Raw genomic sequence first — 21908 nt, 5'->3', positions numbered from 1 at the left:
ATGTTGTCCTGGAGAGCTTGCAGAGCACTGGGGAAAGGCAGGCAGAGAATTCCCTGCTAGCACCTTCTCTGTGCCTGGGAAGCAGAAGTGTTCACATTGCATCGCAGAATGGCTTTTGTGCAGAAAACACTAACATTTGTTCAGAACAAAAGAAAGCACATAGCCCCAGATTTTATGTTGCCCTGGAGAGCTTGCAGAGCACTGGGGAAAGACAGGCAGAGAATTCCCTGCTAGTACCTTCTCTGTGCCTGGGAAGCAGAAGTGTTCACATTGCTTCGCAGAATCGCTTTTGTGCAGAAAACACTAACACTTGTTCAAAATGAAAGAAAGCACAGAGCCCCAGGTTTGCTGTTGTCCTGGAGAGCTTGCAGAGCACTGGGGAAAGGCAGGCAGAGAATTCCCTGCTAGCACCTTCTCTGTGCCTGGGAAGCAGAGTGTTCTCTTTGCTTCTCAGAATCGCTTTTGTGCAGAAAACAGCAACACTTGTTCAGAACGAAAGAAAGCACAGAGCCCCAGATTTTATGTTGTCCTGGAGAGCTTGCAGAGCACTGGGGAAAGGCAGGCAGAGAATTCCTTGCTAGCACCTTCTCTGTGCCTGGGAGGCAGAAGTGTTCACATTGCTTCGCAGAATCGCTTTTGTGCAGAAAACAGCAACACTTGTTCAGAATGTAAGAAAGCACAGAGCCCCAGATTTGCTGTTGTCCTGGAGAGCTTGCAGAGCACTGGGGAAAGGCAGGCAGAGAATTCCCTGCTAGCACCTTCTCTGTGCCTGGGAAGCAGAAGTGTTCACATTGCTTCGCAGAATCGCTTTTGTGCAGAAAACACTAACACTTGTTCAGAACGAAAGAAAGCAGAGAGCCCCAGATTCTATGTTGTCCTGGAGAGCTTGCAGAGCACTGGGGAAAGGCAGGCAGAGAATTCCCTGCTAGCACCTTCTCTGTGCCTGGGAAGCAGAAGTGTTCACATTGCTTCGCAGAATCGCTTTTGTGCAGAAAACACAAACACTTGTTCAGAACGAAAGAAAGCAGAGAGCCCCAGATTTGCTGTTGTCCTGGAGAGCTTGCAGAGCACTGGGGAAAGGCAGGCAGAGAATTCCCTGCTAGCACCTTCTCTGTGCCTGGGAGGCAGAAGTGTTCACATTGCTTCGCAGAATCGCTTTTGTGCAGAAAACACTAACACTTGTTCAGAAGGAAAGAAAGCACAGAGCCCCAGATTCTATGTTGTCCTGGAGAGCTTGCAGAGCACTGGGGAAAGGCAGGCAGAGAATTCCCTGCTAGCACCTTCTCTGTGCCTGGGAAGCAGAAGTGTTCACATTGCTTCGCAGAATCGCTTTTGTGCAGAAAACAGCAACACTTGTTCAGAATGTAAGAAAGCACAGAGCCCCAGATTTGCTGTTGTCCTGGAGAGCTTGCAGAGCACTGGGGAAAGGCAGGCAGAGAATTCCCTGCTAGCACCTTCTCTGTGCCTGGGAAGCAGAAGTGTTCACATTGCTTCGCAGAATCGCTTTTGTGCAGAAAACACAAACACTTGTTCAGAACGAAAGAAAGCAGAGAGCCCCAGATTTGCTGTTGTCCTGGAGAGCTTGCAGAGCACTGGGGAAAGGCAGGCAGAGAATTCCCTGCTAGCACCTTCTCTGTGCCTGGGAGGCAGAAGTGTTCACATTGCTTCGCAGAATCGCTTTTGTGCAGAAAACAGCAACACTTGTTCAGAATGTAAGAAAGCACAGAGCCCCAGATTTGCTGTTGTCCTGGAGAGCTTGCAGAGCACTGGGGAAAGGCAGGCAGAGAATTCCCTGCTAGCACCTTCTCTGTGCCTGGGAGGCAGAAGTGTTCACATTGCTTCGCAGAATCGCTTTTGTGCAGAAAACACTAACACTTGTTCAGAAGGAAAGAAAGCACAGAGCCCCAGATTCTATGTTGTCCTGGAGAGCTTGCAGAGCACTGGGGAAAGGCAGGCAGAGAATTCCCTGCTAGCACCTTCTCTGTGCCTGGGAAGCAGAAGTGTTCACATTGCTTCGCAGAATCGCTTTTGTGCAGAAAACAGCAACACTTGTTCAGAATGTAAGAAAGCACAGAGCCCCAGATTTGCTGTTGTCCTGGAGAGCTTGCAGAGCACTGGGGAAAGGCAGGCAGAGAATTCCCTGCTAGCACCTTCTCTGTGCCTGGGAAGCAGAAGTGTTCACATTGCATCGCAGAATGGCTTTTGTGCAGAAAACACTAACATTTGTTCAGAACAAAAGAAAGCACAGAGCCCCAGATTTTATGTTGCCCTGGAGAGCTTGCAGAGCACTGGGGAAAGACAGGCAGAGAATTCCCTGCTAGTACCTTCTCTGTGCCTGGGAAGCAGAAGTGTTCACATTGCTTCGCAGAATCGCTTTTGTGCAGAAAACATTAACACTTGTTCAGAATGAAAGAAAGCACAGAGCCCCAGGTTTGCTGTTGTCCTGGAGAGCTTGCAGAGCACTGGGGAAAGGCAGGCAGAGAATTCCCTGCTAGCACCTTCTCTGTGCCTGGGAAGCAGAGTGTTCTCTTTGCTTCTCAGAATCGCTTTTGTGCAGAAAACAGCAACACTTGTTCAGAATGAAAGAAAGCACAGAGCCCCAGATTTTATGTTGTCCTGGAGAGCTTGCAGAGCACTGGGGAAAGGCAGGCAGAGAATTCCTTGCTAGCACCTTCTCTGTGCCTGGGAGGCAGAAGTGTTCACATTGCTTCGCAGAATCGCTTTTGTGCAGAAAACACTAACACTTGTTCAGAAGGAAAGAAAGCACAGAGCCCCAGATTCTATGTTGTCCTGGAGAGCTTGCAGAGCACTGGGGAAAGGCAGGCAGAGAATTCCCTGCTAGCACCTTCTCTGTGCCTGGGAAGCAGAAGTGTTCACATTGCTTCGCAGAATCGCTTTTGTGCAGAAAACAGCAACACTTGTTCAGAATGTAAGAAAGCACAGAGCCCCAGATTTGCTGTTGTCCTGGAGAGCTTGCAGAGCACTGGGGAAAGGCAGGCAGAGAATTCCCTGCAAGCACCTTCTCTGTGCCTGGGAAGCAGAAGTGTTCACATTGCTTCGCAGAATCGCTTTTGTGCAGAAAACAGTAACACATGTTCAGAATGAAAGAAAGCACAGAGCCCCAGATTTTATGTTGCCCTGGAGAGCTTGCAGAGCACTGGGGAAAGGCAGGCAGAGAATTCCCTGCTAGCACCTTCTCTGTGCCTGGGAAGCAGAAGTGTTCACATTGCTTCGCAGAATCGCTTTTGTGCAGAAAACAACAACACTTGTTCAGAAGGAAAGAAAGCACAGAGCCCCAGATTCTATGTTGTTCTGGAGAGCTTGCAGAGCACTGGGGAAAGGCAGGCAGAGCATTCCCTGCTAGCACCTTCTCTGTGCCTGGGAAGCAGAAGTGTTCACATTGCTTCGCAGAATCGCTTTTGTGCAGAAAACAGTAACACTTGTTCAGAACGAAAGAAAGCAGAGAGCCCCAGATTCTATGTTGTCCTGGAGAGCTTGCAGAGCACTGGGGAAAGGCAGGCAGAGAATTCCCTGCTAGCACCTTCTCTGTGCCTGGGAAGCAGAAGTGTTCACATTGCTTCGCAGAATCGCTTTTGTACAGAAAACAGCAACACTTGTTCAGAAGGAAAGAAAGCACACAGCCCCAGATTTGCTGTTGTCCTGGAGAGCTTGCAGAGCACTGGGGAAAGGCAGGCAGAGAATTCCCTGCTAGCACCTTCTCTGTGCCTGGGAAGCAGAAGTGTTCACATTGCTTCGCAGAATCGCTTTTGTGCAGAAAACACTAACACTTGTTCAGAACGAAAGAAAGCACAGAGCCCCAGATTCTATGTTGTCCTGGAGAGCTTGCAGAGCACTGAGGAAAGGCAGGCAGAGAATTCCCTGCTAGCACCTTCTCTGTGCCTGGGAAGCAGAGTGTTCTCTTTGCTTCTCAGAATCGCTTTTGTGCAGAAAACACTAACACTTGTTCAGAACGAAAGAAAGCACAGAGCCCCAGATTCTATGTTGTCCTGGAGAGCTTGCAGAGCACTGGGGAAAGGCAGGCAGAGAATTCCCTGCTAGCACCTTCTCTGTGCCTGGGAAGCAGAAGTGTTCACATTGCTTCGCAGAATCGCTTTTGTGCAGAAAACACTAACACTTGTTCAGAAGGAAACAAAGCACAGAGCCCCAGATTTTATGTTGTCCTGGAGAGCTTGCAGAGCACTGGGGAAAGGCAGGCAGAGAATTCCCTGCTAGCACCTTCTCTGTGCCTGGGAAGCAGAAGTGTTCACATTGCTTCGCAGAATCGCTTTTGTGCAGAAAACACAAACACTTGTTCAGAACGAAAGAAAGCAGAGAGCCCCAGATTCTATGTTGTCCTGGAGAGCTTGCAGAGCACTGGGGAAAGGCAGGCAGAGAATTCCCTGCTAGCACCTTCTCTGTGCCTGGGAAGCAGAAGTGTTCACATTGCTTCGCAGAATCGCTTTTGTGCAGAAAACACAAACACTTGTTCAGAACGAAAGAAAGCAGAGAGCCCCAGATTTGCTGTTTTCCTGGAGAGCTTGCAGAGCACTGGGGAAAGGTAGGCAGAGAATTCCCTGCTAGCACCTTCTCTGTGCCTGGGAGGCAGAAGTGTTCACATTGCTTCGCAGAATCGCTTTTGTGCAGAAAACACTAACACTTGTTCAGAAGGAAAGAAAGCACAGAGCCCCAGATTCTATGTTGTCCTGGAGAGCTTGCAGAGCACTGGGGAAAGGCAGGCAGAGAATTCCCTGCTAGCACCTTCTCTGTGCCTGGGAAGCAGAAGTGTTCACATTGCTTCGCAGAATCGCTTTTGTGCAGAAAACACTAACACTTGTTCAGAAGGAAAGAAAGCACAGAGCCCCAGATTTGCTGTTGTCCTGGAGAGCTTGCAGAGCACTGGGGAAAGGCAGGCAGAGAATTCCCTGCAAGCACCTTCTCTGTGCCTGGGAAGCAGAAGTGTTCACATTGCTTCGCAGAATCGCTTTTGTGCAGAAAACAGTAACACATGTTCAGAATGAAAGAAAGCACAGAGCCCCAGATTTTATGTTGCCCTGGAGAGCTTGCAGAGCACTGGGGAAAGGCAGGCAGAGAATTCCCTGCTAGCACCTTCTCTGTGCCTGGGAAGCAGAAGTGTTCACATTGCTTCGCAGAATCGCTTTTGTGCAGAAAACACTAACACTTGTTCAGAAGGAAACAAAGCACAGAGCCCCAGATTTTATGTTGTCCTGGAGAGCTTGCAGAGCACTGGGGAAAGGCAGGCAGAGCATTCCCTGCTAGAACCTTCTCTGTGCCTGGGAAGCAGAAGTGTTCACATTGCTTCGCAGAATCGCTTTTGTGCAGAAAACACTAACACTTGTTCAGAACGAAAGAAAGCAGAGAGCCCCAGATTCTATGTTGTCCTGGAGAGCTTGCAGAGCACTGGGGAAAGGCAGGCAGAGAATTCCCTGCTAGCACCTTCTCTGTGCCTGGGAAGCAGAAGTGTTCACATTGCTTCGCAGAATCGCTTTTGTGCAGAAAACACAAACACTTGTTCAGAACGAAAGAAAGCAGAGAGCCCCAGATTTGCTGTTGTCCTGGAGAGCTTGCAGAGCACTGGGGAAAGGCAGGCAGAGAATTCCCTGCTAGCACCTTCTCTGTGCCTGGGAGGCAGAAGTGTTCACATTGCTTCGCAGAATCGCTTTTGTGCAGAAAACACTAACACTTGTTCAGAAGGAAACAAAGCACAGAGCCCCAGATTTGCTGTTGTCCTGGAGAGCTTGCAGAGCACTGGGGAAAGGCAGGCAGAGAATTCCCTGCTAGCACCTTCTCTGTGCCTGGGAGGCAGAAGTGTTCACATTGCTTCGCAGAATCGCTTTTGTGCAGAAAACACTAACACTTGTTCAGAAGGAAAGAAAGCACAGAGCCCCAGATTCTATGTTGTCCTGGAGAGCTTGCAGAGCACTGGGGAAAGGCAGGCAGAGAATTCCCTGCAAGCACCTTCTCTGTGCCTGGGAAGCAGAAGTGTTCACATTGCTTCGCAGAATCGTTTTTGTGCAGAAAACAGTAACACTTCTTCAGAATGAAAGAAAGCACAGAGCCCCAGATTTTATGTTGCCCTGGAGAGCTTGCAGAGCACTGGGGAAAGGCAGGCAGAGAATTCCCTGCTAGCACCTTCTCTGTGCCTGGGAAGCAGAAGTGTTCACATTGCATCGCAGAATGGCTTTTGTGCAGAAAACACTAACATTTGTTCAGAACAAAAGAAAGCACAGAGCCCCAGATTTTATGTTGTCCTGGAGAGCTTGCAGAGCACTGGGGAAAGACAGGCAGAGAATTCCCTGCTAGTACCTTCTCTGTGCCTGGGAAGCAGAAGTGTTCACATTGCTTCGCAGAATCGCTTTTGTGCAGAAAACATTAACACTTGTTCAGAATGAAAGAAAGCACAGAGCCCCAGGTTTGCTGTTGTCCTGGAGAGCTTGCAGAGCACTGGGGAAAGGCAGGCAGAGAATTCCCTGCTAGCACCTTCTCTGTGCCTGGGAAGCAGAGTGTTCTCTTTGCTTCTCAGAATCGCTTTTGTGCAGAAAACAGCAACACTTGTTCAGAATGAAAGAAAGCACAGAGCCCCAGGTTTGCTGTTGTCCTGGAGAGCTTGCAGAGCACTGGGGAAAGGCACGCAGAGAATTCCTTGCTAGCACCTTCTCTGTGCCTGGGAGGCAGAAGTGTTCACATTGCTTCGCAGAATCGCTTTTGTGCAGAAAACACTAACACTTGTTCAGAAGGAAAGAAAGCACAGAGCCCCAGATTCTATGTTGTCCTGGAGAGCTTGCAGAGCACTGGGGAAAGGCAGGCAGAGAATTCCCTGCTAGCACCTTCTCTGTGCCTGGGAAGCAGAAGTGTTCACATTGCTTCGCAGAATCGCTTTTGTGCAGAAAACAGCAACACTTGTTCAGAATGTAAGAAAGCACAGAGCCCCAGATTTGCTGTTGTCCTGGAGAGCTTGCAGAGCACTGGGGAAAGGCAGGCAGAGAATTCCCTGCAAGCACCTTCTCTGTGCCTGGGAAGCAGAAGTGTTCACATTGCTTCGCAGAATCGCTTTTGTGCAGAAAACAGTAACACTTGTTCAGAACGAAAGAAAGCACAGAGCCCCAGATTTTATGTTGCCCTGGAGAGCTTGCAGAGCACTGGGGAAAGGCAGGCAGAGAATTCCCTGCTAGCACCTTCTCTGTGCCTGGGAAGCAGAAGTGTTCACATTGCTTCGCAGAATCGCTTTTGTGCAGAAAACAACAACACTTGTTCAGAAGGAAAGAAAGCACAGAGCCCCAGATTCTATGTTGTTCTGGAGAGCTTGCAGAGCACTGGGGAAAGGCAGGCAGAGAATTCCCTGCTAGCACCTTCTCTGTGCCTGGGAAGCAGAAGTGTTCACATTGCTTCGCAGAATCGCTTTTGTGCAGAAAACAGTAACACTTGTTCAGAACGAAAGAAAGCAGAGAGCCCCAGATTCTATGTTGTCCTGGAGAGCTTGCAGAGCACTGGGGAAAGGCAGGCAGAGAATTCCCTGCTAGCACCTTCTCTGTGCCTGGGAAGCAGAAGTGTTCACATTGCTTCGCAGAATCGCTTTTGTGCAGAAAACAGCAACACTTGTTCAGAAGGAAAGAAAGCACACAGCCCCATATTTGCTGTTGTCCTGGAGAGCTTGCAGAGCACTGGGGAAAGGCAGGCAGAGAATTCCCTGCTAGCACCTTCTCTGTGCCTGGGAAGCAGAAGTGTTCACATTGCTTCGCAGAATCGCTTTTGTGCAGAAAACACTAACACTTGTTCAGAAGGAAAGAAAGCACAGAGCCCCAGATTCTATGTTGTCCTGGAGAGCTTGCAGAGCACTGAGGAAAGGCAGGCAGAGAATTCCCTGCTAGCACCTTCTCTGTGCCTGGGAAGCAGAGTGTTCTCTTTGCTTCTCAGAATCGCTTTTGTGCAGAAAACAGCAACACTTGTTCAGAACGAAAGAAAGCACAGAGCCCCAGATTTGCTGTTGTCCTGGAGAGCTTGCAGAGCACTGGGGAAAGGCAGGCAGAGAATTCCCTGCTAGCACCTTCTCTGTGCCTGGGAGGCAGAAGTGTTCACATTGCTTCGCAGAATCGCTTTTGTGCAGAAAACACTAACACTTGTTCAGAAGGAAAGAAAGCACAGAGCCCCAGATTTGCTGTTGTCCTGGAGAGCTTGCAGAGCACTGGGGAAAGGCAGGCAGAGAATTCCCTGCTAGCACCTTCTCTGTGCCTGGGAAGCAGAAGTGTTCACATTGCTTCGCAGAATCGCTTTTGTGCAGAAAACAGCAACACTTGTTCAGAACGAAAGAAAGCACAGAGCCCCAGATTCTATGTTGTCCTGGAGAGCTTGCAGAGCACTGGGGAAAGGCAGGCAGAGAATTCCCTGCAAGCACCTTCTCTGTGCCTGGGAAGCAGAAGTGTTCACATTGCTTCGCAGAATCGCTTTTGTGCAGAAAACAGTAACACATGTTCAGAATGAAAGAAAGCACAGAGCCCCAGATTTTATGTTGCCCTGGAGAGCTTGCAGAGCACTGGGGAAAGGCAGGCAGAGAATTCCCTGCTAGCACCTTCTCTGTGCCTGGGAAGCAGAAGTGTTCACATTGCTTCGCAGAATCGCTTTTGTGCAGAAAACAACAACACTTGTTCAGAAGGAAAGAAAGCACAGAGCCCCAGATTCTATGTTGTTCTGGAGATCTTGCAGAGCACTGGGGAAAGGCAGGCAGAGAATTCCCTGCTAGCACCTTCTCTGTGCCTGGGAAGCAGAAGTGTTCACATTGCTTCGCAGAATCGCTTTTGTGCAGAAAACAGCAACACTTGTTCAGAAGGAAAGAAAGCACACAGCCCCATATTTGCTGTTGTCCTGGAGAGCTTGCAGAGCACTGGGGAAAGGCAGGCAGAGAATTCCCTGATAGCACCTTCTCTGTGCCTGGGAAGCAGAAGTGTTCACATTGCTTCACAAGATTCGCTTTTGTGCAGAAAACACTAACACTTGTTCAGAAGGAAAGAAAGCACAGAGCCCCAGATTTTATGTTGTCCTGGAGAGCTTGCAGAGCACTGGGGAAAGGCAGGCAGAGAATTCCCTGCTAGCACCTTCTCTGTGCCTGGGAAGCAGAAGTGTTCACATTGCTTCGCAGAATCGCTTTTGTGCAGAAAACAGTAACACTTGTTCAGAACGAAAGAAAGCAGAGAGCCCCAGATTCTATGTTGTCCTGGAGAGCTTGCAGAGCACTGGGGAAAGGCAGGCAGAGAATTCCCTGCTAGCACCTTCTCTGTGCCTGGGAAGCAGAAGTGTTCACATTGCTTCGCAGAATCGCTTTTGTGCAGAAAACACAAACACTTGTTCAGAACGAAAGAAAGCAGAGAGCCCCAGATTTGCTGTTGTCCTGGAGAGCTTGCAGAGCACTGGGGAAAGGCAGGCAGAGAATTCCCTGCTAGCACCTTCTCTGTGCCTGGGAGGCAGAAGTGTTCACATTGCTTCGCAGAATCGCTTTTGTGCAGAAAACACTAACACTTGTTCAGAAGGAAAGAAAGCACAGAGCCCCAGATTTGCTGTTGTCCTGGAGAGCTTGCAGAGCACTGGGGAAAGGCAGGCAGAGAATTCCCTGCTAGCACCTTCTCTGTGCCTGGGAAGCAGAAGTGTTCACATTGCTTCGCAGAATCGCTTTTGTGCAGAAAACAGCAACACTTGTTCAGAACGAAAGAAAGCAGAGAGCCCCAGATTCTATGTTGTCCTGGAGAGCTTGCAGAGCACTGGGGAAAGGCAGGCAGAGAATTCCCTGCAAGCACCTTCTCTGTGCCTGGGAAGCAGAAGTGTTCACATTGCTTCGCAGAATCGCTTTTGTGCAGAAAACAGTAACACATGTTCAGAATGTAAGAAAGCACAGAGCCCCAGATTTTATGTTGCCCTGGAGAGCTTGCAGAGCACTGGGGAAAGGCAGGCAGAGAATTCCCTGCTAGCACCTTCTCTGTGCCTGGGAAGCAGAAGTGTTCACATTGCTTCGCAGAATCGCTTTTGTGCAGAAAACAACAACACTTGTTCAGAAGGAAAGAAAGCACAGAGCCCCAGATTCTATGTTGTTCTGGAGAGCTTGCAGAGCACTGGGGAAAGGCAGGCAGAGAATTCCCTGCTAGCACCTTCTCTGTGCCTGGGAAGCAGAAGTGTTCACATTGCTTCGCAGAATCGCTTTTGTGCAGAAAACACTAACACTTGTTCAGAAGGAAAGAAAGCACAGAGCCCCAGATTCTATGTTGTCCTGGAGAGCTTGCAGAGCACTGGGGAAAGGCAGGCAGAGAATTCCCTGCTAGCACCTTCTCTGTGCCTGGGAAGCAGAGTGTTCTCTTTGCTTCTCAGAATCGCTTTTGTGCAGAAAACAGCAACACTTGTTCAGAACGAAAGAAAGCACAGAGCCCCAGATTTTATGTTGTCCTGGAGAGCTTGCAGAGCACTGGGGAAAGGCAGGCAGAGAATTCCCTGCTAGCACCTTCTCTGTGCCTGGGAGGCAGAAGTGTTCACATTGCTTCGCAGAATCGCTTTTGTGCAGAAAACACTAACACTTGTTCAGAAGGAAAGAAAGCACAGAGCCCCAGATTCTATGTTGTCCTGGAGAGCTTGCAGAGCACTGGGGAAAGGCAGGCAGAGAATTCCCTGCAAGCACCTTCTCTGTGCCTGGGAAGCAGAAGTGTTCACATTGCTTCGCAGAATCGTTTTTGTGCAGAAAACAGTAACACTTCTTCAGAATGAAAGAAAGCACAGAGCCCCAGATTTTATGTTGCCCTGGAGAGCTTGCAGAGCACTGGGGAAAGGCAGGCAGAGAATTCCCTGCTAGCACCTTCTCTGTGCCTGGGAAGCAGAAGTGTTCACATTGCATCGCAGAATGGCTTTTGTGCAGAAAACACTAACATTTGTTCAGAACAAAAGAAAGCACAGAGCCCCAGATTTTATGTTGTCCTGGAGAGCTTGCAGAGCACTGGGGAAAGACAGGCAGAGAATTCCCTGCTAGTACCTTCTCTGTGCCTGGGAAGCAGAAGTGTTCACATTGCTTCGCAGAATCGCTTTTGTGCAGAAAACATTAACACTTGTTCAGAATGAAAGAAAGCACAGAGCCCCAGGTTTGCTGTTGTCCTGGAGAGCTTGCAGAGCACTGGGGAAAGGCAGGCAGAGAATTCCCTGCTAGCACCTTCTCTGTGCCTGGGAAGCAGAGTGTTCTCTTTGCTTCTCAGAATCGCTTTTGTGCAGAAAACAGCAACACTTGTTCAGAATGAAAGAAAGCACAGAGCCCCAGGTTTGCTGTTGTCCTGGAGAGCTTGCAGAGCACTGGGGAAAGGCACGCAGAGAATTCCTTGCTAGCACCTTCTCTGTGCCTGGGAGGCAGAAGTGTTCACATTGCTTCGCAGAATCGCTTTTGTGCAGAAAACACTAACACTTGTTCAGAAGGAAAGAAAGCACAGAGCCCCAGATTCTATGTTGTCCTGGAGAGCTTGCAGAGCACTGGGGAAAGGCAGGCAGAGAATTCCCTGCTAGCACCTTCTCTGTGCCTGGGAAGCAGAAGTGTTCACATTGCTTCGCAGAATCGCTTTTGTGCAGAAAACAGCAACACTTGTTCAGAATGTAAGAAAGCACAGAGCCCCAGATTTGCTGTTGTCCTGGAGAGCTTGCAGAGCACTGGGGAAAGGCAGGCAGAGAATTCCCTGCAAGCACCTTCTCTGTGCCTGGGAAGCAGAAGTGTTCACATTGCTTCGCAGAATCGCTTTTGTGCAGAAAACAGTAACACTTGTTCAGAACGAAAGAAAGCACAGAGCCCCAGATTTTATGTTGCCCTGGAGAGCTTGCAGAGCACTGGGGAAAGGCAGGCAGAGAATTCCCTGCTAGCACCTTCTCTGTGCCTGGGAAGCAGAAGTGTTCACATTGCTTCGCAGAATCTCTTTTGTGCAGAAAACAACAACACTTGTTCAGAAGGAAAGAAAGCACAGAGCCCCAGATTCTATGTTGTTCTGGAGAGCTTGCAGAGCACTGGGGAAAGGCAGGCAGAGAATTCCCTGCTAGCACCTTCTCTGTGCCTGGGAAGCAGAAGTGTTCACATTGCTTCGCAGAATCGCTTTTGTGCAGAAAACAGTAACACTTGTTCAGAACGAAAGAAAGCAGAGAGCCCCAGATTCTATGTTGTCCTGGAGAGCTTGCAGAGCACTGGGGAAAGGCAGGCAGAGAATTCCCTGCTAGCACCTTCTCTGTGCCTGGGAAGCAGAAGTGTTCACATTGCTTCGCAGAATCGCTTTTGTGCAGAAAACAGCAACACTTGTTCAGAAGGAAAGAAAGCACACAGCCCCATATTTGCTGTTGTCCTGGAGAGCTTGCAGAGCACTGGGGAAAGGCAGGCAGAGAATTCCCTGCTAGCACCTTCTCTGTGCCTGGGAAGCAGAAGTGTTCACATTGCTTCGCAGAATCGCTTTTGTGCAGAAAACACTAACACTTGTTCAGAAGGAAAGAAAGCACAGAGCCCCAGATTCTATGTTGTCCTGGAGAGCTTGCAGAGCACTGAGGAAAGGCAGGCAGAGAATTCCCTGCTAGCACCTTCTCTGTGCCTGGGAAGCAGAGTGTTCTCTTTGCTTCTCAGAATCGCTTTTGTGCAGAAAACAGCAACACTTGTTCAGAACGAAAGAAAGCACAGAGCCCCAGATTTGCTGTTGTCCTGGAGAGCTTGCAGAGCACTGGGGAAAGGCAGGCAGAGAATTCCCTGCTAGCACCTTCTCTGTGCCTGGGAGGCAGAAGTGTTCACATTGCTTCGCAGAATCGCTTTTGTGCAGAAAACACTAACACTTGTTCAGAATGAAAGAAAGCACAGAGCCCCAGATTCTATGTTGTCCTGGAGAGCTTGCAGAGCACTGGGGAAAGGCAGGCAGAGAATTCCCTGCTAGCACCTTCTCTGTGCCTGGGAAGCAGAAGTGTTCACATTGCTTCGCAGAATCGCTTTTGTGCAGAAAACAGCAACACTTGTTCAGAACGAAAGAAAGCAGAGAGCCCCAGATTCTATGTTGTCCTGGAGAGCTTGCAGAGCACTGGGGAAAGGCAGGCAGAGAATTCCCTGCAAGCACCTTCTCTGTGCCTGGGAAGCAGAAGTGTTCACATTGCTTCGCAGAATCGCTTTTGTGCAGAAAACAGTAACACATGTTCAGAATGTAAGAAAGCACAGAGCCCCAGATTTTATGTTGCCCTGGAGAGCTTGCAGAGCACTGGGGAAAGGCAGGCAGAGAATTCCCTGCTAGCACCTTCTCTGTGCCTGGGAAGCAGAAGTGTTCACATTGCTTCGCAGAATCGCTTTTGTGCAGAAAACAACAACACTTGTTCAGAAGGAAAGAAAGCACAGAGCCCCAGATTCTATGTTGTTCTGGAGAGCTTGCAGAGCACTGGGGAAAGGCAGGCAGAGAATTCCCTGCTAGCACCTTCTCTGTGCCTGGGAAGCAGAAGTGTTCACATTGCTTCGCAGAATCGCTTTTGTGCAGAAAACACTAACACTTGTTCAGAAGGAAAGAAAGCACAGAGCCCCAGATTCTATGTTGTCCTGGAGAGCTTGCAGAGCACTGGGGAAAGGCAGGCAGAGAATTCCCTGCTAGCACCTTCTCTGTGCCTGGGAAGCAGAGTGTTCTCTTTGCTTCTCAGAATCGCTTTTGTGCAGAAAACAGCAACACTTGTTCAGAACGAAAGAAAGCACAGAGCCCCAGATTTTATGTTGTCCTGGAGAGCTTGCAGAGCACTGGGGAAAGGCAGGCAGAGAATTCCCTGCTAGCACCTTCTCTGTGCCTGGGAAGCAGAAATGTTCACATTGCTTCGCAGAATCGCTTTTGTGCAGAAAACACTAACACTTGTTCAGAACGAAAGAAAGCACAGAGCCCCAGATTCTATGTTGTCCTGGAGAGCTTGCAGAGCACTGGGGAAAGGCAGGCAGAGAATTCCCTGCTAGCACCTTCTCTGTGCCTGGGAAGCAGAAGTGTTCACATTGCTTCGCAGAATCGCTTTTGTGCAGAAAACAGTAACACTTGTTCAGAAGGAAAGAAAGCAGAGAGCCCCAGATTCTATGTTGTCCTGGAGAGCTTGCAGAGCACTGGGGAAAGGCAGGCAGAGAATTCCCTGCTAGCACCTTCTCTGTGCCTGGGAAGCAGAAGTGTTCACATTGCTTCGCAGAATCGCTTTTGTGCAGAAAACACAAACACTTGTTCAGAACGAAAGATAGCAGAGAGCCCCAGATTTGCTGTTGTCCTGGAGAGCTTGCAGAGCACTGGGGAAAGGCAGGCAGAGAATTCCCTGCTAGCACCTTCTCTGTGCCTGGGAGGCAGAAGTGTTCACATTGCTTCGCAGAATCGCTTTTGTGCAGAAAACACTAACACTTGTTCAGAAGGAAAGAAAGCACAGAGCCCCAGATTCTATGTTGTCCTGGAGAGCTTGCAGAGCACTGGGGAAAGGCAGGCAGAGAATTCCCTGCTAGCACCTTCTCTGTGCCTGGGAAGCAGAAGTGTTCACATTGCTTCGCAGAATCGCTTTTGTGCAGAAAACACTAACACTTGTTCAGAACGAAAGAAAGCACAGAGCCCCAGATTTTATGTTGTCCTGGAGAGCTTGCAGAGCACTGGGGAAAGGCAGGCAGAGAATTCCCTGCTAGCACCTTCTCTGTGCCTGGGAAGCAGAAGTGTTCACATTGCTTCGCAGAATCGCTTTTGTGCAGAAAACACTAACACTTGTTCAGAACGAAAGAAAGCACAGAGCCCCAGATTTTATGTTGTCCTGGAGAGCTTGCAGAGCACTGGGGAAAGGCAGGCAGAGAATTCCCTGCTAGCACCTTCTCTGTGCCTGGGAAGCAGAAGTGTTCACATTGCTTCGCAGAATCGCTTTTGTGCAGAAAACACTAACACTTGTTCAGAACGAAAGAAAGCACAGAGCCCCAGATTCTATGTTCTCCTGGAGAGCTTGCAGAGCACTGGGGAAAGGCAGGCAGAGAATTCCCTGCTAGCACCTTCTCTGTGCCTGGGAAGCAGAAGTGTTCACATTGCTTCGCAGAATCGCTTTTGTGCAGAAAACACAAACACTTGTTCAGAACGAAAGAAAGCAGAGAGCCCCAGATTTGCTGTTGTCCTGGAGAGCTTGCAGAGCACTGGGGAAAGGCAGGCAGAGAATTCCCTGCTAGCACCTTCTCTGTGCCTGGGAGGCAGAAGTGTTCACATTGCTTCGCAGAATCGCTTTTGTGCAGAAAACACTAACACTTGTTCAGAAGGAAAGAAAGCACAGAGCCCCAGATTCTATGTTGTCCTGGAGAGCTTGCAGAGCACTGGGGAAAGGCAGGCAGAGAATTCCCTGCTAGCACCTTCTCTGTGCCTGGGAAGCAGAAGTGTTCACATTGCTTCGCAGAATCGCTTTTGTGCAGAAAACACAAACACTTGTTCAGAACGAAAGAAAGCAGAGAGCCCCAGATTTGCTGTTGTCCTGGAGAGCTTGCAGAGCACTGGGGAAAGGCAGGCAGAGAATTCCCTGCTAGCACCTTCTCTGTGCCTGGGAAGCAGAGTGTTCTCTTTGCTTCTCAGAATCGCTTTTGTGCAGAAAACAGTAACACTTGTTCAGAACGAAAGAAAGCACAGAGCCCCAGATTCTATGTTGTCCTGGAGAGCTTGCAGAGCACTGGGGAAAGGCAGGCAGAGAATTCCCTGCTAGCACCTTCTCTGTGCCTGGGAAGCAGAAGTGTTCACATTGCTTCGCAGAATCGCTTTTGTGCAGAAAACAGCAACACTTGTTCAGAACGAAAGAAAGCAGAGAGCCCCAGATTTGCTGTTGTCCTCGAGAGCTTGCAGAGCACTGGGGAAAGGCAGGCAGAGAATTCCCTGCAAGCACCTTCTCTGTGCCTGGGAAGCAGAAGTGTTCACATTGCTTCGCAGAATCGCTTTTGTGCAGAAAACAGTAACACATGTTCAGAATGAAAGAAAGCACAGAGCCCCAGATTTTATGTTGCCCTGGAGAGCTTGCAGAGCACTGGGGAAAGGCAGGCAGAGAATTCCCTGCTAGCACCTTCTCTGTGCCTGGGAAGCAGAAGTGTTCACATTGCTTCGCAGAATGGCTTTTGTGCAGAAAACACTAACATTTGTTCAGAACAAAAGAAAGCACAGAGCCCCAGATTTTATGTTGCCCTGGAGAGCTTGCAGAGCACTGGGGAAAGACAGGCAGAGAATTCCCTGCTAGTACCTTCTCTGTGCCTGGGAAGCAGAAGTGTTCACATTGCTTCGCAGAATCGCTTTTGTGCAGAAAACACTAACACTTGTTCAGAATGAAAGAAAGCACAGAGCCCCAGGTTTGCTGTTGTCCTGGAGAGCTTGCAGAGCACTGGGGAAAGGCAGGCAGAGAATTCCCTGCTAGCACCTTCTCTGTGCCTGGGAAGCAGAGTGTTCTCTTTGCTTCTCAGAATCGCTTTTGTGCAGAAAACAGCAACACTTGTTCAGAATGTAAGAAAGCACAGAGCCCCAGATTTGCTGTTGTCCTGGAGAGCTTGCAGAGCACTGGGGAAAGGCAGGCAGAGAATTCCCTGCTAGCACCTTCTCTGTGCCTGGGAAGCAGAAGTGTTCACATTGCTTCGCAGAATCGCTTTTGTGCAGAAAACAGCAACACTTGTTCAGAACGAAAGAAAGCAGAGAGCCCCAGATTCTATGTTGTCCTGGAGAGCTTGCAGAGCACTGGGGAAAGGCAGGCAGAGAATTCCCTGCTAGCACCTTCTCTGTGCCTGGGAAGCAGAAGTGTTCACATTGCTTCGCAGAATCGCTTTTGTGCAGAAAACACTAACACTTGTTCAGAACGAAAGAAAGCAGAGAGCCCCAGATTTGCTGTTGTCCTGGAGAGCTTGCAGAGCACTGGGGAAAGGCAGGCAGAGAATTCCCTGCTAGCACCTTCTCTGTGCCTGGGAGGCAGAAGTGTTCACATTGCTTCGCAGAATCGCTTTTGTGCAGAAAACACTAACACTTGTTCAGAAGGAAAGAAAGCACAGAGCCCCAGATTCTATGTTGTCCTGGAGAGCTTGCAGAGCACTGGGGAAAGGCAGGCAGAGAATTCCCTGCTAGCACCTTCTCTGTGCCTGGGAAGCAGAAGTGTTCACATTGCTTCGCAGAATCGCTTTTGTGCAGAAAACAGCAACACTTGTTCAGAATGTAAGAAAGCACAGAGCCCCAGATTTGCTGTTGTCCTGGAGAGCTTGCAGAGCACTGGGGAAAGGCAGGCAGAGAATTCCCTGCAAGCACCTTCTCTGTGCCTGGGAAGCAGAAGTGTTCACATTGCTTCGCAGAATCGCTTTTGTGCAGAAAACAGTAACACATGTTCAGAATGAAAGAAAGCACAGAGCCCCAGATTTTATGTTGCCCTGGAGAGCTTGCAGAGCACTGGGGAAAGGCAGGCAGAGAATTCCCTGCTAGCACCTTCTCTGTGCCTGGGAAGCAGAAGTGTTCACATTGCTTCGCAGAATCGCTTTTGTGCAGAAAACACTAACACTTGTTCAGAACGAAAGAAAGCACAGAGCCCCAGATTTTATGTTGTCCTGGAGAGCTTGCAGAGCACTGGGGAAAGGCAGGCAGAGCATTCCCTGCTAGAACCTTCTCTGTGCCTGGGAAGCAGAAGTGTTCACATTGCTTCGCAGAATCGCTTTTGTGCAGAAAACACTAACACTTGTTCAGAACGAAAGAAAGCAGAGAGCCCCAGATTCTATGTTGTCCTGGAGAGCTTGCAGAGCACTGGGGAAAGGCAGGCAGAGAATTCCCTGCTAGCACCTTCTCTGTGCCTGGGAAGCAGAAGTGTTCACATTGCTTCGCAGAATCGCTTTTGTGCAGAAAACACTAACACTTGTTCAGAAGGAAACAAAGCACAGAGCCCCAGATTTGCTGTTGTCCTGGAGAGCTTGCAGAGCACTGGGGAAAGGCAGGCAGAGAATTCCCTGCTAGCACCTTCTCTGTGCCTGGGAGGCAGAAGTGTTCACATTGCTTCGCAGAATCGCTTTTGTGCAGAAAACACTAACACTTGTTCAGAAGGAAAGAAAGCACAGAGCCCCAGATTCTATGTTGTCCTGGAGAGCTTGCAGAGCACTGGGGAAAGGCAGGCAGAGAATTCCCTGCTAGCACCTTCTCTGTGCCTGGGAAGCAGAAGTGTTCACATTGCTTCGCAGAATCGCTTTTGTGCAGAAAACAGCAACACTTGTTCAGAATGTAAGAAAGCACAGAGCCCCAGATTTGCTGTTGTCCTGGAGAGCTTGCAGAGCACTGGGGAAAGGCAGGCAGAGAATTCCCTGCAAGCACCTTCTCTGTGCCTGGGAAGCAGAAGTGTTCACATTGCTTCGCAGAATCGCTTTTGTGCAGAAAACAGTAACACATGTTCAGAATGAAAGAAAGCACAGAGCCCCAGATTTTATGTTGCCCTGGAGAACTTGCAGAGCACTGGGGAAAGGCAGGCAGAGAATTCCCTGCTAGCACCTTCTCTGTGCCTGGGAAGCAGAAGTGTTCACATTGCATCGCAGAATGGCTTTTGTGCAGAAAACACTAACATTTGTTCAGAACAAAAGAAAGCACAGAGCCCCAGATTTTATGTTGCCCTGGAGAGCTTGCAGAGCACTGGGGAAAGACAGGCAGAGAATTCCCTGCTAGTACCTTCTCTGTGCCTGGGAAGCAGAAGTGTTCACATTGCTTCGCAGAATCGCTTTTGTGCAGAAAACATTAACACTTGTTCAGAATGAAAGAAAGCACAGAGCCCCAGGTTTGCTGTTGTCCTGGAGAGCTTGCAGAGCACTGGGGAAAGGCAGGCAGAGAATTCCCTGCTAGCACGTTCTCTGTGCCTGGGAAGCAGAGTGTTCTCTTTGCTTCTCAGAATCGCTTTTGTGCAGAAAACACTAACACTTGTTCAGAAGGAAAGAAAGCACAGAGCCCCAGATTTTATGTTGTCCTGGAGAGCTTGCAGAGCACTGGGGAAAGGCAGGCAGAGAATTCCTTGCTAGCACCTTCTCTGTGCCTGGGAGGCAGAAGTGTTCACATTGCTTCGCAGAATCGCTTTTGTGCAGAAAACACTAACACTTGTTCAGAAGGAAAGAAAGCACAGAGCCCCAGATTCTATGTTGTCCTGGAGAGCTTGCAGAGCACTGGGGAAAGGCAGGCAGAGAATTCCCTGCTAGCACCTTCTCTGTGCCTGGGAAGCAGAAGTGTTCACATTGCTTCGCAGAATCGCTTTTGTGCAGAAAACACTAACACTTGTTCAGAAGGAAACAAAGCAGAGAGCCCCAGATTTTATGTTGTCCTGGAGAGCTTGCAGAGCACTGGGGAAAGGCAGGCAGAGAATTCCCTGCTAGCACCTTCTCTGTGCCTGGGAAGCAGAAGTGTTCACATTGCTTCGCAGAATCGCTTTTGTGCAGAAAACAGTAACACTTGTTCAGAACGAAAGAAAGCAGAGAGCCCCAGATTTGCTGTTGTCCTGGAGAGCTTGCAGAGCACTGGGGAAAGGCAGGCAGAGAATTCCCTGCTAGCACCTTCTCTGTGCCTGGGAGGCAGAAGTGTTCACATTGCTTCGCAGAATCGCTTTTGTGCAGAAAACACTAACACTTGTTCAGAAGGAAAGAAAGCACAGAGCCCCAGATTCTATGTTGTCCTGGAGAGCTTGCAGAGCACTGGGGAAAGGCAGGCAGAGAATTCCCTGCTAGCACCTTCTCTGTGCCTGGGAAGCAGAAGTGTTCACATTGCCTCACAGAAGCGCTTTTGTGCAGAAAACACTAACAGTCGTTCAGAACGAAAGAAAGCACAGAGCCCCAGATTTGCTGTTGTCCTGGAGAGCTTGCAGAGCACTGGGGAAAGGCAGGCAGAGAATTCCCTGCTAGCACCTTCTCTGTGCCTGGGAAGCAGAAGTGTTCACATTGCTTCGCAGAATCGCTTTTGTGCAGAAAACAGCAACACTTGTTCAGAATGTAAGAAAGCACAGAGCCCCAGGTTTGCTGTTGTCCTGGAGAGCTTGCAGAGCACTGGGGAAAGGCAGGCAGAGAATTCCCTGCTAGCACCTTCTCTGTGCCTGGGAAGCAGAAGTGTTCACATTGCTTCGCAGAATCGCTTTTGTGCAGAAAACAGTAACACTTGTTCAGAACGAAAGAAAGCAGAGAGCCCCAGATTCTATGTTGTCCTGGAGAGCTTGCAGAGCACTGGGGAAAGGCAGGCAGAGAATTCCCTGCTAGCACCTTCTCTGTGCCTGGGAAGCAGAAGTGTTCACATTGCTTCGCAGAATCGCTTTTGTGCAGAAAACAGCAACACTTGTTCAGAAGGAAAGAAAGCACACAGCCCCATATTTGCTGTTGTCCTGGAGAGCTTGCAGAGCACTGGGGAAAGGCAGGCAGAGAATTCCCTGCTAGCACCTTCTCTGTGCCTGGGAAGCAGAGTGTTCTCTTTGCTTCTCAGAATCGCTTTTGTGCAGAAAACAGCAACACTTGTTCAGAACGAAAGAAAGCACAGAGCCCCAGATTCTATGTTGTCCTGGAGAGCTTGCAGAGCACTGGGGAAAGGCAGGCAGAGAATTCCCTGCTAGCACCTTCTCTGTGCCTGGGAAGCAGAAGTGTTCACATTGCTTCGCAGAATTGCTTTTGTGCAGAAAACACTAACACTTGTTCAGAAGGAAACAAAGCACAGAGCCCCAGATTTTATGTTGTCCTGGAGAGCTTGCAGAGCACTGGGGAAAGGCAGGCAGAGAATTCCCTGCTAGCACCTTCTCTGTGCCTGGGAAGCAGAAGTGTTCACATTGCTTCGCAGAATCGCTTTTGTGCAGAAAACAACAACACTTGTTCAGAAGGAAAGAAAGCACAGAGCCCCAGATTCTATGTTGTTCTGGAGAGCTTGCAGAGCACTGGGGAAAGGCAGGCAGAGAATTCCCTGCTAGCACCTTCTCTGTGCCTGGGAAGCAGAAGTGTTCACATTGCTTCTCAGAATCGCTTTTGTGCAGAAAACAGCAACACTTGTTCAGAAGGAAAGAAAGCACACAGCCCCATATTTGCTGTTGTCCTGGAGAGCTTGCAGAGCACTGGGGAAAGGCAGGCAGAGAATTCCCTGCAAGCACCTTCTCTGTGCCTGGGAAGCAGAAGTGTTCACATTGCTTCGCAGAATCGCTTTTGTGCAGAAAACACTAACACTTGTTCAGAATGAAAGAAAGCACAGAGCCCCAGGTTTGCTGTTGTCCTGGAGAGCTTGCAGAGCACTGGGGAAAGGCAGGCAGAGAATTCCCTGCTAGCACCTTCTCTGTGCCTGGGAAGCAGAGTGTTCTCTTTGCTTCTCAGAATCGCTTTTGTGCAGAAAACAGCAACACTTGTTCAGAACGAAAGAAAGCACAGAGCCCCAGATTTTATGTTGTCCTGGAGAGCTTGCAGAGCACTGGGGAAAGGCAGGCAGAGAATTCCCTGCTAGCACCTTCTCTGTGCCTGGGAAGCAGAAGTGTTCACATTGCTTCGCAGAATCGCTTTTGTGCAGAAAACAGTAACACATGTTCAGAATGAAAGAAAGCACAGAGCCCCAGATTTTATGTTGCCCTGGAGAGCTTGCAGAGCACTGGGGAAAGGCAGGCAGAGAATTCCCTGCTAGCACCTTCTCTGTGCCTGGGAAGCAGAAGTGTTCACATTGCTTCGCAGAATCGCTTTTGTGCAGAAAACAACAACACTTGTTCAGAAGGAAAGAAAGCACAGAGCCCCAGATTCTATGTTGTCCTGGAGAGCTTGCAGAGCACTGGGGAAAGGCAGGCAGAGAATTCCCTGCTAGCACCTTCTCTGTGCCTGGGAAGCAGAAGTGTTCACATTGCTTCGCAGAATCGCTTTTGTGCAGAAAACAGTAACACTTGTTCAGAACGAAAGAAAGCAGAGAGCCCCAGAT

This window comes from Strix aluco, chromosome 23, assembly GCF_031877795.1.
Source record: "Strix aluco isolate bStrAlu1 chromosome 23, bStrAlu1.hap1, whole genome shotgun sequence".
Classification (NCBI taxonomy): Eukaryota; Metazoa; Chordata; class Aves; order Strigiformes; family Strigidae; genus Strix; species Strix aluco.
The sequence above is the reverse complement of the archived record's forward strand: the minus strand, read 5'-3'. Positions refer to the sequence as shown.